Consider the following 12902-nt stretch of genomic DNA (forward strand, 5'->3'; position numbering starts at 1 on the left):
ATCCTTCGCCCGCCGGCGCGCGAGCACCTGCTCCAACGCCACGCCCCTCACCCCCCGCTCGCCCACCCCCCCCTCCCGAGGGGTGGCCAGCGCAGGAGGGAGGCGGGCGGAGAGGCGGCAGGCTGGGGGCGCCGAGGGATCACTGCGCCAGGGCGGCTGATCCCTCTAAGACGGGCCTGCCGGCTGGGGAGGTGTTGCCAGGGGGATTGGCCAGGTAGAAGGAGGGATTATACAGTACACACAATAGAGCTTGAGTCATACTAAAGTTGTGGCCAATTTAACCCCATAGAACGTTGTCATGAGTCGTTATTTCCCTCAGGGGCTGCCCCGGGGTACGGGGGACTTCGCCTGGCTGCGCAATAGCCGTGCCTTAGCTTAACATCCATGCTGCTCTGGAGGCAGCCCTGCCTGGCAGTATGTTTCACAACAGAGATACAGTGGAACCTCAGTTTTCGAACGTAATCCGTTCCGGAAATCCATTAGACTTCTGAAACGTTCGAAAACTGAAAACTGAAAGCGGAAGCCTGAGTTCAACAGGGAAACTCTAAACAGAAGCTGTACCGGACATTCAGGTTCCGAAAAACGTTCGAAAACTGGAGCATTTACTTCTGGGTTTTCAGCGTTTGGGAGCCGAATCAGAGCCGTTCGAGAACTGAGGTTTGACTGTACCTAGGAAATATGAGGCATCACTGTATATAAAACCTTTCATATTTCATCTCTTAATCCTAGCTATGGCCATACCAAAGCAACTGTTGCCATATGGGTACGTGTTTAGGTGTGTATGCATTTATACATATGTGTATATTCATTCAGAAGGGTGATCGTTAAAAAGAATAACACTAAATTATTTTATTTATTTGTTTATTTTGTATACTGCCCTTCATCTGTAGATCTTAGGGCAGTTCACAGCACAAAAACACAAGATAGAAACAAACAAACAAAAAAGCATAATAAGAACAAGAACAAAACAATAACCTGCTTCCTCCAAAATATATATTATTAGTACTGGTGCCTTACCATTGGCCAGCATGAAACCTTTAGTGCTGATTTTAAAGCATTTCCAATGGTAATCTATATATGCCAATACAAAAAAACTCACGACATTTGGAAGCTTGTAGAACTGCAGCATTAAAATAATAATATGAAAACATCCAATAAAAGCAATTGGGTGATGATGCCTTCAGAGGCACCCAGTGGTCTGTTATCTTTTAAACTGGCATTGCATATTCCAGCCAGTTCCCATTTTAATTCCAATTAATTTTCATTTTTGCAAATAATCAGCACCTTGGACAGAGAAAGAACTCACCAGGCTGTAATAGTGTTCAGTCACTTAACACGAAGGAACGTTGGGGGGAAGAGATTCAGCCTCTTCTCCCCCACTGTTTGTTTTTCTTTATCTTTTTTGTTGTTGCTCTCCTTTAATTCCCTGAATTTCGTAAGAAGAACCAAGTGTAAGGAATGTTTGTGGCCTGTATTATGGTCCATGTGACACTGAGCTACTTCTCCATATGAACCCAATGGGTTTGGAGAAGTTTCAACAACCCACATCTTAGAAGCCAATTCTTACCTGTCTCAAGGCTCTCCTTTTCCCCATGAGTACAGGTAATAATCTAGTTTTTATCATTTGTTTTAGACCGTACATCAGGGGTCAGCAACCTTTTTCAAATGTGGACCAGTCCACCGTCCCTCAGACCATGTGGCGGGCCAGACTATATTTTGAAAAAAAAGAGAGAATGAATTCTTATGCCCCACAAATAACCCAGAGAGGCATTTTAAATAAAACCACACATTCTACACATGTAAAAACACCAGGCAGGCCCCACAAATAACGCAGAGATGCATTTTAAATGAAAGGATACATTCTACTCATGTAAAAACACACTGATTCCCGGACCATCCACAGGCCAGATTGAGAAGGCGATTGGGCCGCATCCGACCCCCAGGCCTTAGGTTGCCTACCCCTGATCTAGAGATAATTTTCCCCCTCCCTCTCTTACCCCAAATAAATTGACTGACGGTACATTCAGGACATTTCTCAGCCACACAGATTTGTTGTGAAGATAGAACAAGGGAGGACAGAGGCCAACATTACACCACCACTCTGAGCTCATGGCAGAAATGGTAAAATAGAAACGTCATGGCATGACTTTAAGCTTAGGGAATTCGTTGCAGCATTTTGGTCTGGCTTTAAAAACCTTCACCTCCTGATCCAATGAGTGTGATCTACACATAAAAGCAAGCTGTTGCACATGTGTGCAATGGATGTGGGTGTTGGGAGTGCACCTGATGCACAGTTTCATGATGCTCATCCAGGTTCTGTTGAATTAGCTGGATGAAACTGTGTGTGTGTGTGTGTGTGTGTGTGTGTATGTATAGATGCACCTCGCCCTATTGAGTTGCTAGTTGTGCACAAGACCAATCCATCCAAGACTTGGGGACTTCCTGATGATTCCATATAAGAAAAATAATTTGTGTTATATTATTGTTGAATGCTGATTTTGGAGTGTGTTATAGTTGCTGCTGTTCTTTTGATTAGGATTAAGAATTCTGCATATGAATTTTAATGTCCTTTCCTGTTTGTTGTTGGGATATTGTTGTACGTTGTTGCTTTGTTACTCTGGTTTTCTTTTCTTTTTTTCTAATGAAGAGTAGTCTATAAATGAGATGAGGTATATATAATACTTGAGTACAGGTAGGGTTGTATGAGGCCCTACTATTTTAAACTCTTTTAACTGCATACTTGTGCTGTGTTCCGGAATGTAATGGCGTTTGTGTGTGCCGGGAGCAAAACCATTGTGCCTTTGCACTGAACTTGCACAGTTGTTTGTGTAGATTGTTCACACTGGCTGCGTGAAGGTTACCTTGTCTTAGCCTGAAAATCTTAACCAATTGACATCTATGGGAAATCTCCCATGACTTAACTTAGGTCAGTTTTTTTTTTTAACTGGTTTTCCATCCTTTGAACTATGATCGCAGCTGGCTTCGTTCTCCCCTCAGAAATCTGTACTGCAGTGCTTAAAAATCTCTTGGGATTCTGTATAGTGGTGATCCCAGGCTCCAGGACCAGCTGGCTCCTAGCAGCTGCTTTTGCTGTCCTGCGCCCGATGCTTTCTGCATCCACGAAACTCTTTGGCATCTCACCCACTTTCAGGCATGGCGTGCCTGATGGATTTGTAGGACTTGTTGCCCTGTTAGATTACTTATCTTGTATGTCTTGCTGCTTTGTAGACACTTTGCGGACACAGGTCTCTGAGCAGGGGAGCTGCTCCTGCGTAGGGAGAGAGGAAATCAGTACCCGAGACTCCATTATGCTTACATGCCATTTCTGTGTCTTATTTCTCGGGTAAAACATTCATGTGAAATGAACTACTGGAGCCAGGGCCGGATTTAGGTTTGATGACACCCTAAGCAACTGAAGGTACCGTAATGGGGCCCTTTATATGTCCAGCTGTCAACAACAAATTGTCACTGTTTTTTCTATTGCATATATGCTATATGGTAATTTATGGACCTAATAGGTATCTAAAGCCATTTGCACATAACAAATAGGAGCCTACACAAAACACTGTTGCTATATGTAGGTTTTATTTTATTTGTACATCCAGTATTTTTCCTTTAATTTTTTTGGGGGCCCCCAAGAGAGTGGGGCCCTAAGCTATAGCTTGTTTAGCTTATACATAAATCCCGCACTGACTGAAGTGCTCATTTTGGCAAAGCAAATTTCATGAAAACCTCCCACCCCACAGCGAAATGCATCCAAGGAGCCCCTCACACTGTTGGAGGCTGTAGTGGAGAGCTGCTGCTCGCCCGCCCCGCCCCTAGCCAAAGCCTGCTTTAGCGGGAGCCGGGGGTGGTGGTGTAGGGGGCAAGCAGCACCTCTCCGCTACAGCGGAGAAGCTGCTGCTAGCCTGTCCCACCCAAGCCTGGCCAGCGCCCCCTCCATTTTGGCGCCCTAGGCAATTGCCTAGTTCGCCTAAATGGACGCACCGGCCCTGGCTGTGGCGGAAAGGTAAACAGTGTTTTCGTGTGCTCCGGTTTCCATCACGGTGTTTCGTTGTGCCAGAAGTGGTTTAGTCATATGACCCGGAAAAGCTGTCTGCAGACAAACACTGGCTCCCTCTGCCTGAAAGCGGAGAAGAGTGCCGCACTCCATAGTCAAATTCAACTGGACTTAACCACCCAGGGGTCATTTACCTTTACCTTGTACCTAGGTAGTCTGATACCTTGTATCTGGGTATCTGAAGAAGTGTGCATGCACACGAAAGCTCATACCAAGAACAAACTCAGTTGGTCTCTAAGGTGCTACTGGAAAGAATTTTCTATTTTGTTTCGACTAGGTAGTCTGAGTTTGAAGTCAGCAAACAATTCTTCTCCCATGAAGGGGCCTTTGAGCCATGCCTTGACACATGGAGCTACCTGTAGGCAGGCATTCAATGCAGTTTCATTTGCCCCAGTGCAAGGATATTGTACAGCTGTAAAAGGTTCAGAAAAGGACAACCAACATTATTAAGGGAGCTGGAACAACCCCACTATGAGGAAAAGTTACAATGCCCGGGGCTTTTCAGTTTATAAAAAAGACAAGATTGTTCACATCACTGTGGTGCATAAAATTATGTACAGCATAGAGAAAATGGGTAGAGATAAAAACACCCTGGAGCTAAGTGTGGGAAGTCAACTTCTAAGTATATTTTAAATTGGAAATTAATTTTAATTTTAGAATTGTTAATCTGATATTTGCTAAATTTGTTAATCTGTTTATTTTATTTTTTAAAAAAAACTTAATAAAATTAATTGGCAAAGAGAGAGAGAGAGAAAGAAAAAGTGAATAGAGAGAAGTTTTTCTCCCTCCTGCTTAATTGTAGCAGCTAGGTCATTCAATGGAGCTGAATGCTGAGACATTCAGGAGAGGCAAAATGAAGTGCTTCTTCACAACAGGGCATGGTTAAGATATGGAAATAGTTGCCACAAAATCTAGTTATGTCTACCAAGTTGGACAGCTTCAAAAGGCAACATTAATGGAGAATAAGGCTATCAATGCCATGGTGTCTATATATATTATAGTGCTGGAGGATTTTCAGCTGGGCTGCCTCTCATGGCTGAGACCTGTCTGACTCTGGCACCTTCAGTCTTGCTTCACCTTGTCTATTAGGGCTACTTCTGGATCAGGCCTCGGAAACCTGATACATCCTTTTAGCTGTTCTCCAGCCTCCTCTCTCCAATTAGGGAGACCTTGGCTGTAAATTGCAACTTCCTGTACCCATTTGACTTGGCAGGTTTAACAAGCCGGTGTGGTAGAAATGAGGCAAGGCCCCCAAGCCACTCCATAGTAATTTATCTTGCCTAAAGACTGTGTCCGGCTATGAAGCTAACCTCATCAAATAGACAAATCCTCTCCCTCAATATGGGGTTTTGGAAAGGTTCCTCCTCTCCCCCCCCCGCCCCCCACAGTTTTATGCTCTTAGCTTTAACTACCCAGAGGCTTTCTGGCAACAGCAAGATTTCCTTGTGCTCCTGTGAATGTTGCTTAAAAAGCAAGTTAGATGCAAATGCCGCCGGATACCTCACGCTTAAAAAATGCAGACTTTAAGGTGATGAAATGGAAGAAGCGACAGCTAGGTGGAGCAATAGATCGCAAATGTTCCACGGACAATTCCTTCTGTGCCATTCTGAACTGGTTTGGAAAGAACTTTTCCACAGTGCTTATTTCCAGCCCACAACCAACCATTTTTAGCCGATCTCTTTAGAGCCCAATAGAAAAGACCATTGTGATCAATGACACCAGAACATATCATTATGTCCTTTAATCATGTCCTTTCAAACTAGTACTGCACAACATTTTTGGGGGGGGGGGACAGGGGTCTATACACCTGGTGCAAAAGAGATTTGCAGCGTGGCAAACTTTTTCCTGAAACCCACTTAAATGGTTTGTTGATGACGGCGGTTTGCATCTGTTTCCTGTTATTTGCTGTCCCAATCAGCTATTTATTCAGTGCCTCGAAAATCCCCAGCCATCTTCCCTCTTTAAATACTGAGGTCAGGCATGCCAACTTGAATAAAATATTTTTTGGAGGGGGCAGGTAAGCCCCACCCCCATAATTGATCACATGATATGGTACACACACACTATTTGAATGGCTCCCTGACCCTCTCAAATATTATATGGGGGGGGCAAAGGGACTTCGGCCCCTAGGAGTTGGCTCCTATGACTGAGGTTATCATGTAGCCAGTTGGATTTACCTAGGTGCTGAGACCATAGAAGGCAAACAAAGCTTTTGAGGTTACTGTCCATAATCTTTGTTTGTCCACAGGCCCTGTTGTCGTTCAGTCGTTCAGTCGTGTTCGACTCTTCGTGACCCCATGGACCAGAGCAAACCTGTCTTTCACTGCCTCCCGCAGTTTGGCCAAACTCATGCTAGTCACTTTGAGAACACTGTCCAACCATCTCATCCTCTGTCGTCCCCTTCTCCTTGTGCCCTCCAACTTTCCCAACATCAGGGTCTTTTCTAGGGAGTCTTCTCTTTTCATGAGGTGGCCAAAGGCCCTAGTCAAACTCAACTGGCTATATGAAAACGTTGCTGTTTTTGGGATGAATGAGATATAAACCATTGGCTCCAAAGAGCTGAATCAGGCTGTAAATGAACTAAGAAAGGGATGAGGGGAGGGTATGCACTGCCAAGAAGATGGGGTAAGCAGCTATTGGGTAAAGATGGCATTGGGCTGTGTATGTGATAAAGGGGAGCCATACCAGGGTGAAGGCATCTTCTTCTATTTGTCCCCATGTCAGTTTCAGTTTGTTGGTTAGTTTTTCTAATAACGCTGTTTCCCATACTATTTGATACCATTGGTCTGTGCTAACTCCTGACAGGTCTCTCCAGTGTCTGGCTATGATGTTTCTGGCTGCTGAGAGTAGGTGGGTTAAGATTTCTTTATGATGTGAGTGGGCATTATTATCTTGGAAGATGTTTAGTAGGGCCAGTTCTGGGGTGACGTCTAATACTTGCTTAGTTATTTTGCATATTTCTTGTATGATTGTTGTCGAGAATAGTTGGATTTTGGGGCATTCCCACCACATGTGGAGGTATGTGCCTGTGGAGGTGCTTCCTCTGCAGCATTTTGGTGAGGCTGCTGGGCGTAGTTTCTGTGGTGTTAGGTACCACCTGCAAGCGAGTTTCAGGGTGAGTTCTTTTCTTTTAGCTGAGATGGATTTAAAGTGGGGTTTGGACCACATTCTAGTCCACTGGGTGGGGTTAATTTCATAGCCTATGTCATCCTTCCATTGCTTTTTGATTACATTGATGGGGTTTGTGGGATTTTGGAGCAGTATTTTGTATATTGTGCATACCATCCCCTTTCCATGTCCCTTTGTTGTTAGAAGGAAGTTTTCGAATGTTGTCAAGGGCCTAGTTGCTGCTGATTTTACTACTGGAATGTTTAAGAAGGCATGTAATTGGTGGTGTGTTAGCCAGGGCATTTGGATGTCCCCTAGTTTGTCTTGTCTTGTCTTGTCTTGTCTTGTCTTTATTTATTTGTTTGTTTTTATTTGCATTTTTAAAAACAGGAAGAGAAAGCATACTTTACTTCCTTTCCCCCTCCCCTCCCCTGTCCCACTTACAACTTCGTACCAAATATAGCCAGGGCCGGCGCGTCCATTTAGGCGAACTAGGCAATTGCCTAGGGCGCCAAAATGGATGGGGCGCTGGCCAGGCTTGGGCGGGATGGGCTACCCAGCCCCGTCTTGTCCATTGGGGCTGGTGGTGCGGTGCGCCAGAGTGCCGGGCCCCCCAGGGGAGCCCCCGCGAGTCCGCCGGCATACCGGGCACCCCCTCCCCAACCCGCCCCCGCAGGCAGGTGAGCGCTCACGCGCCGGCGGCACACTGCTGCCGCCCATGCTGCTCCCGGGCGGGCTGCGAGCCGGCCGCCCAGCCCAGTCTTCGAACATGAGCGGGGGGAGCCGCGCGGCCCCGCCGGCGGCCTCCCCCCGCCTCCATGGGTGGCCGGGTGCTTGCGCCGCCCATGCTCTCCCCCGGACTCATGGGAGCGCCGGAAGGATCGCCACGCCATGGCGGCAGATGTGCCTGAGACGGCCCTGGGGCTAGCAGCAGTTTCTCCGCTGTAGCGGAGAGGTGCTGCTTGCCCCCTACACCTCCCCGGCTCCCGCTAAAGCAGGCTTTGGGGGGGGGGGGTTGCCAGAAGGTGGTTTGCCTAGGGCGCAAGAAGCCCTAGTGCCGGTCCGGAATACAGCATGTATACATATACCAGTACCATATGACTTCCACCCTTTTCCTGGTTCCTTTGCTTTTCTACTACTCTGCATAATCCACATCTTTTTAATCATCCAATTTGTTATCTATTAAAAACTCTGTTTCAACTCTGCTGGATTTACTCAAGCCCTACTAAGCTATGTATTTGTTTATACTGGTTCTTAAAATATTCAGAAAACACGATTGATTCCTCCTTGTATTACTTATCTTTGTTTTCTCTTATCCTGTTTGTCAGACCAGCCAGTTCAGCATATTCAAACATTTTACACTGCCATTCTTCCTTAGTGGGTACTATACTTGTTCTCCACCTTTGTGCCAATAAGGTTCTAGCTGCGGTGGTGGCGTATAGTATTATTTTGGGGGGGACCTCCATTGTTACCATCCCCAAGAGGAAAATCTCAGGTGTTTGGGGGAAAGTTTTTTAAAGTATCTTTTAAAATTCATTACATATAGTTTCCCAATATTCCTTAATTACTTTATAGGACCACCATATGTGGAAAAAGGATGCCTCATTTTCATTGCACTTCCAACATATACCTTTTTCTTTTTCAGACATTTTCACCAATCTGGTGGGTGTTAAATACATAGCTGTCAACTTTTCCCTTTTTTAAAGGGAAATTCCCTTATTCCGAATAGGATTCCTCGCAAGAAAAGGGAAAAGTTGACAGCTATGGCTAAATACCATCTGTGGGTCATTTTCATCATATTTTCTTTTATCGCATAACATGCTGTGAAATTCATATTTATTTTCCACAACTGTTCCCATAATTCATAATCAATATTGTGACCGACATCTTGTGCCCACTTAATCATGCCTGATTTAACAAATTCCTCTTTGGTTTCCCACTCCAACAGCAGTTTGAACATTTTTAATAATACTTTTATATTTGTATCTAATAGGTCTTTGAGACTTTCATCCTGCCAAACCATTTCCCCTATCTATCTTAAACAATTCATTAATCTGATGTACCTATAGCCAATCCGTAACCAGATTTCTTAATTCCTTGAGATTTCTCAGTCTTGGTTCCTGTCCTATAAGATCTAAAATTTCACCTCAGCACTGCTTATCCATATTTGTTCTTTTCCTGGTCGTAGCTTGGTTTTGCTACGTCTAGTATCCCTTTAGTGAAAAAGAATCTGCTTCTTTTGTCTTTTAGCACTGTTGTGGCTTTGAAATTCAGGTGTCTACTGAGTATTATAGCTACTCCACAAGATTTTCCTGAGCCAGGTGCAAACCATTGTTGACTGAAGCTGGGTTCGCTCCGGAGTTTGCTTCCTTTAGGTGAATTGTGTATTTCTTGTAGGAAGGCAATGTGTGGTTTCATGGTGTTTACATACGAGGTGATGCATTTTCTTTTGATAGGGCTTCCTAACCCCCTCATGTTTAGTGTAATTGGTTTTAAGCTAGCCATTCTGCTTGTCTGCTTTATAGGATGATTCCCTACCAACCCGTCAGGGGTGTCCTGTCTCACCTTATATTGTCTATCCAACCTATTTTGTTGTGTTGGCATAAAGTGTGATGGGTAGGGGAAGATGGGGGTTAAAATGAGATTTGGGTTAAATGGGGGGGGAATTACAGAAAGTAGCCTATATGTAGTTATATAGGTGTTTGCTTGGGGTTATTTGGATCATCTGGCTTCCAACCCGTTGGTCCTGGGTCTCAGCTGGCATGGAGGGCCTTGTTTAAGAACAGGCCATCCTGCCTGTCATTTGCGACAGGGGAATGGTCAGTGAGAAGGTGTTAAGCGCCTTTGTGACACTTGTGTGGGGTATAAGGTTTATAAGCAATGTTGTCTGTGTTGTTAACAACATTATTAGTTTGTTGGGGTGTTGGGGTAGGGATATGGGTATTGGCACGCTCTGGCACCACCTTTGTGCTGCTTGTGTGTCAGATTTTAGCCTAAACAAAATAAAAAATAAAAAAATTCCTTCCAGTAGCACCTTAGAGACCAACTAAGTTTGTTCTTGGTATGAGCTTTCGTGTGCATGCACACTTCTTCAGATACACCTGTAACTAGATTTTAGCCTGTTTGTTAATTGTTTTATTGAGGTTGGGGGTATTGTTTTAGTTGGTATGGGTTCCTTTCTTTGCTTTTGATTTTCTTTTACCTATTGATTTTGTTTATTGCCTTTGTGTGGTGAAGGAAGAGACGGAGAGGTTGGCGGGGGGGAATTCACATCATTTTAATTCTTTTTGTTCAGTATTAGAAATAACTATCGTGAACACACTGAGGGAAAGAAGATTACTGGTTTGTCTTCTATGAGTGGTCATTTACCTTGTTGCTCTGATGTATTGCTGTGAGGGTGTTCATATGACCCAAGATATCCCAAGATAGAAGCATGTAGACCAAATGTTGGTAAGAACATAAGAGGTTTGCTGAATTTGGGCCCAATGTCCATTGAATCCAATATTAATGTTTCCAACTATAGTCACCAGGAGGCCTTGGGGACGCCTATAAATAAGGTGTAAAGGCAATACATGATTTTGTCCTGAGTAGCTGTTATTTTATGGTAGAATGCTTCTGAATATGGAGGTTCCATCTAGCTAACATGAGAGTGCTGGCTAAGAATCAAGGCTGCAGTTGAAACCTCACCTCAGCTACAAAGTCACCAGGTGACCTCAAGTAATCTGCCATTTTCCTTTTCAGCCCCTCTCCCAATTTACAGCAGAGATATATAAATAGTGCAGTGAGGATTCCTGAGGTAATCTGTGTAAAGCACACTAAATGCTATATAAATAGGAAGCATTTCCCCCTCTTATTACGTTTGAGCGGAAGGCATTGCGGCCACCACTGAAAATCATTTCTTGCTTCCATTATATAACAACACTGAATTGGCAGGATTCCAGTGTGGTCAGAGGAGGAGTTATAATCTCTTCGATGACCCCAGAAGCGAATATTCTTTGTCCATAAAACAGGGCTACTGTCTCCATTTGGTAAAATACCAGGGTGGCACTAGGAAAATAATGTCATTATAAATAGAAATTTTTTTTTTAAATAAGAATTTATTGGTTTTACAACAAACAACATACAAATATAACACCCACATTAACCCACCCCCAACTAGAAGTAAACAAATACACAAATACCAATAATTCTTCTTCTTATGCTGTAAAAAAAAAAAAATTCTTGGTCGAATCTTGGTACAGACTTCCCCTGCCTTTTCACCTTCGGTTCCAATCCCAAATATTACTTTAATAACATCTTATACCATCATAATCTTAAAAAATCCAAATATCTAAAAATTAAAATTCAAAAGCTTCTTTTTAACAAATCCTGTTTCGTAATAAACAATATTTTCCCATTCTTAACTTAACATAAATCAAAACATGTTATAACTTCATATTAATTCCACACAAGATTCTAATTCTTATCCCCTTATTTTCAATATGCATCATAACAAATATCTTCATTCACTATAACTGCTGTTAATAACAAAAATTTAAAATACCTCTTTTCTTTCTCTAAAAGCTTAAAGTCTTGACACACCGGTTTCAGGTTACCATAATACATTCTTTGCCTTTATACCTTAATATCGTTCACCCTATCCCCCTTCTGTCCATTTTCTTTGGTCGTCTTACTCCAGAGCTGCTCCTCGAAGTATCCTTTTTCTTTACATAACCACAGATCCAGACTAAATCCAAAATAGTCCTTGCATAGAACATCAGGGTGCGCACCTTTTCTCCCAGCCTCTCCGGTTCATCATCACATTCTTCTTTTATTTGTAGACATAAACATAAAGTTCTCACCTTCGCTCCCAAGCTCTCACCTTGGGAGTTAGATATAACAATTTTCTCCGTCCTGGGTCTGCCACCCCCAAAAGACGATCCATTACTCCGGAGTAGCCATACCTTTTCATCCTGTTGTTCAATCAGCCCCTTCAGTTCTGTGCCAAGGCTCTCCTCCAATACAGCCATTTCCTGTACAGTCTCCTCTGTGGGATATAGCTTTTTTGACATATGACAGTTCAATATTTCCAATTTTCGGTTGAGCAGTTCCAGTCTCAATAAAATAATCCTTTCTTCATGGGTCCTTTCACAGTTCATAACCAAGTCAAAAACAAAGCCGAGCATGGCAGAAGCGGGCATAGGTGTCAAATTGCAGTTTCGGTTCTCAGACTTCTCCATCTTGCCAGTAACTTTCCATTCAGTCCAAGTCTTTCACGGCCATTTTCCCTGAATCCAGGGCGCAAGAATCGAAAATTTTAAAAAGAGATACTGTCCTCCTGTTTAATCCCCAAAGGGAAATCCAAAAGTCTCACTTGTCAAATTTTAAATACTTTGTAGCCATCGCTGTAACAGCAGTCTCTTAAGCTGGTTATTTTCTATCTCCCGAGGGGAAAAAGGCAGGCTCCCTTTCCAAATGTCCCCCAGGTCGTCAACAAAGCACAAAAACAGATCCAATCCAATACTCACGACACCGGGATTCTTAAACTCCAACTTTGACAGGTAGAACGTTAACGCTCATCGCGGGGGCAACCGCCGCTTCGCGTCCCGGTTGGGGCATGTCCCCTGAAGCCCGGCTCCGTTTTCCCTTCACCCCCACTCCCCCTTTACAGGGGGAGCGAGGGAAGGGTTCGGAGCCATAGTGGGCATAGCCGGGGAGCCCAGGGTGCGGGACGCTCTTCCCGCACCCCATCGGA

The 12902-nt window shown here is 43.9% G+C and overlaps 1 protein-coding gene across 1 annotated transcript in view; it reads left to right on the forward strand.

Annotated features, from left to right (window-relative positions):
• The window catches only part of TBX15 (T-box transcription factor 15), a 98642-nt gene that overhangs the window by 47307 nt on the left and 38433 nt on the right, over window positions 1–12902 (forward strand).

This window comes from Lacerta agilis, chromosome 16 (genome assembly GCF_009819535.1).
Source record: "Lacerta agilis isolate rLacAgi1 chromosome 16, rLacAgi1.pri, whole genome shotgun sequence".
NCBI lineage: Eukaryota > Metazoa > Chordata > Lepidosauria > Squamata > Lacertidae > Lacerta > Lacerta agilis.